Genomic DNA, 4170 nt, shown 5'->3' on the forward strand with positions numbered 1-4170 from the left:
TCTATGTCAATGATTCGACAAGTACGAAATGGTCTATAGTGCTTTTATCTAACAAAATAATTGATGAAAACATTGGAGATCAAGGTGATATTGGTGTTGGCATTGAATCTTGTATAAGAAACGATCAAAATGAGAATGAATCTTGTACTAGAAATTATCATAATGAGGGTATTTGGATCAATCCAACCGTCCGCATTATTAAGAGACGCGTAGAACATATTCCTACCAAGAAAAGAAAGAGACGTTAGTGAAAAAGGTAATAGTATATTCAATTCCGACAACTTTCTTTTTTTGACACAAGTACTAATGTGCTTTAGTTTTTTTGATACAAGTAGTATAGTTATATATTCCTATTCAATTAGTATATATATATATATATATATATATATATATATATATATATATATATATATATATATATATATATATATATATATATATTCAATTTGTATAGTTTTTTTCAATTTTGCGCCGATTGTTACAATACTTGTCATTCGAGGTTTGTGTCATGAACTGATGAGTTCAAGATAGTTGCTAAACCATTTCTAAACATCAAAACTCGTGCTAATCGGAAAATGACAAAAATATCCGATTTTGATGCATATTTTAGTTTTGTACATAACTTTTGAACCATGTATCCGTTTGTCAACTACTTTACATGTAACTATACTATTTTGACGATTTCGGAGCTACTCATGCACTTATCTTTGCATTTCAGGACTGTTTTTTATAGGTTTTGCTTCTGTCCATAATCAAAAGTCGGGCTTAGGGTCTGAATTTCGGAAAACCGATTTCATTTTTGAGTCCGTGAGGACGTTTTACCATAGCCATGTAAATTTCGTTCAATTCCGACAACTTTCTTTTTTTGACACTTATTCCGATTTCACCGATTTCGATTCTGATTTACTTGTACATAGTTACTTTGACTTCCATTTGACTTGTATACATGTTTAAATAGTAATAGTGTACTAATGTGCTTTAGTTTGTTTGATACAGGTCAAATGGCTAGTAATCAAGAAAACTCACAAGATAGAGATGCTCCAGATACAAATCCTCCATCTGATACATCAACAAGAGAAGTTGCACGAGGCATCACCATTATGAAGGGAATCATTCGAGATAGAGACAAAGGATTAATATATAATTTAGAATGGAATTCTGATAAACAAGCAATTGGTACTAATGCTGCAAAGTTGACAAGCTACATTGGTAGACTTGTTCGTATGCATATTCCATTCTTCGTATCTAAATGGAATAGGAAAAGTAAACCGTTGGACGAGAAAAATGATATGCTTTGGGATGATCTTAAGGTATCATATATGGTTGTTGTTATTATCTTGACGATAATGTGTTTAAATTACTAATACTAACACACTCGATGCGTATGTTTTTTCGCAGAGGTCTTTTAACATACCAGATGAACGTAAACGCTACATACTTAGTTTGGCCAGAAAAAGACATAGAGGGTGGAAAACGTTTTTAACAATCACCTATCTTAAGGATAAAGAAGGAAATTTTCTTGAAGAGGCCCCAGGACGTCCAAAAAAGTATGAGATCTTCATTAAAGATGAAGATTGGGTGAAGTTTGTAGAACAAAGAGATGAAGATTTCCGGAAAAGGAGTGCCACAAATAGGGCGAGAGCATCAAAACCCGCGTATCCATACAAAAAAGGGCGTTTGGGATATGCAGGCTTAGAGGAAAAAATTGTAAGTAAATAGAAATGCTACGTTCTTATTAATTGTATAAATGTGTTGTAATTGACGATCTTATCATTTGTGTCAATGCATAGTTAGAGGAGACGAAAAGTGAGGAAACCTCACTTCCAGTACATGTGTTATGGAAGGAAGCTCGTGTGGGCAAGAATCGAGTTGTTGATCCCGATGTTCAAAAAGTTTATGATGAATGTGTAAGTATAACACTGTGTCTTTAATTAAATCAAATGTTTATTAATATATAATTGATTTTTTATCTCCACTAATAATTTTCGAAATGTAAATGAATTACAAGAGACCATGTCGCAATCGGTATCCACCGGCGAGGACCAGGGTAAAAGGAGCGTACTTAGTAGAGCACTAGATGTTCCTGAGTATCCCGGTCGGGTGAGGGGTAAAGGTCATGGTGTGACTCCAACCTCTTTCTATAAGCATTCTAGGAGAAGAAATCCTACCAATGAAGAAGTGTTGCAAAAATTGCAGGATTTATAAGCACAAGTCTCTGAACTGCAAAGAGATAAAGAGATATATATGAGGGAAAAGTGCAATACTTCATCGGTGAAAGAAACTAGTGATAAAGCTAGTATCAACTGTCAAAAAAAATTTCCCGAGGTAATTATAAATTCTTTTTTCTTACAATTGTTCTATTTCTGTAATGATAATGACTCTATATTGTTCAAGTTTCTCTTTTTTTCCACCTCTTTCTATTATTTAATTAATAGTAACATATTTATTATTGGTTTAGGGAATTTCATCTTGCCAACTATACTTATCGTCACCGGATTATCGCCTAGTTGGCAAGGGAAAAGTGCACAACACTTTGGGAGATTTACTTCACCATAGACCGCTCTCAGATGGACACCTGAAAGTATCAGTTGATGTTGTATTAGATCTTGATGCGTTGCTACCGGTACCTGACATGGTCTCAGAGACAACATTGCTGCGAGATGCAATAGGGTCATTTGTTGCATGGCCCTCGTAACTCATTTTCATTGATGATGAGGTATGTTGAAAACCATTATGAATCATTTAGTTTTCGAATGTCAATTCTGAACCGTTACGTTAATTATTTTTTAAATGATAATTTTAGACTACTCCTAGAAAACCCGCAATTAAGGGTAAAGGGATTTTGCAGCACGACGAGTTTGTTGCATCACTAAAAGAGGTACATTTAAAGTGTTAATATATGATCTGAATCTAAAACTGTATGATTTTATAATTCACCTAAGTTATATGATTTTTAGGTATCTGCTCAAGGGTCACAACCAGTGACGCAGAAAATTCGTAGCGTACCACCCAAGGAAAAGGGTCCTCCGAAGGCCGTGGCAAAAAGAGGTGCTTTTGTGCCTCGATACTGGCAGACGCTTGGAACACTTGTGGATATGTCAGATTTGACGACAGGTGCTATTCGTGAAATTAATATGGATGAAGTTGTCTTTGGTTTTGAATTCCCCGAAAGAGTTGCACTAGAGGACATGGAAGAGATTTTTAAGCATGAATAATTAGGCGTCAGTAATATTCACTCATACATCCGGTAATCCGATGAATATATTATTTAATTAGTTGAACAATTTATTTACACATTTCAATGAAAACAGTCTAATGTTTATTATGTTTTTATTTAAGGTTATTGTATGACAAATTGTTGCGCGGGATTGAATTGTCAAACAAATTCCATTTCGTGTCTTCCTCCCATTGCAGCGGAGCGACAATTGGTACGGAACCGTATTCAGTTAGACAACGCTTAGTCGAGAGATTTATGACCACCGACAATACAGAAAGCTTGTATTTTTGGGCGTATAATACCCGACCCGTACGGTTTGTTTTTCATTCTTGGTTCATCTAATCTTTGTTTCTTTTGCGTAGCAAAATTTTCATATAAACTTTTGTTTTAATTTATAGAGCACACTGGTTGTTGCTTGTTATCAATCCTATAAAAGAAGTGGTATATTATCTGAATTCGGTAGATGGTGAGTGGACCAATTATCCGGATATGAAGTCAACGATTGATAGGTAAGTTAGATCGTTCTAAATATTTGTGTATATTTATATATTTAATTATTTGTGAGATTGATCTAAATATATGCTTTTATATTTTTGTTAGATCAATACAAGTATTCTGAAGTCAAAGAGACGCACATGTATCACGGACTAAATCAAACAACATTACTTGGATCAAAGTGCAGGTACATTAATTTTCACAATTTTGCTTATAATAGTTATGCTACTTAATAAAACAAGACAACTATAAAATCATATTTGTTTTTCTATGTAGTGTCCGCAATAGCGAAACAGTACAGGTTGCGGATACTTTGTTTTAAGGTTTTTGAAAGAAATCCTTCAAATGAATCAATTAGAGATTCCAATCACGGTATGGATTTATAACTTAGGATAATTTCTTATAATTTATTACATTTAACTAGATCATGCATATTATGTTTTTGTTATGTAGTACTT

The sequence above is a fragment of the Vicia villosa genome, linkage group LG2 (genome assembly GCF_029867415.1).
Source record: "Vicia villosa cultivar HV-30 ecotype Madison, WI linkage group LG2, Vvil1.0, whole genome shotgun sequence".
In the NCBI taxonomy this organism is placed as follows: domain Eukaryota; kingdom Viridiplantae; phylum Streptophyta; class Magnoliopsida; order Fabales; family Fabaceae; genus Vicia; species Vicia villosa.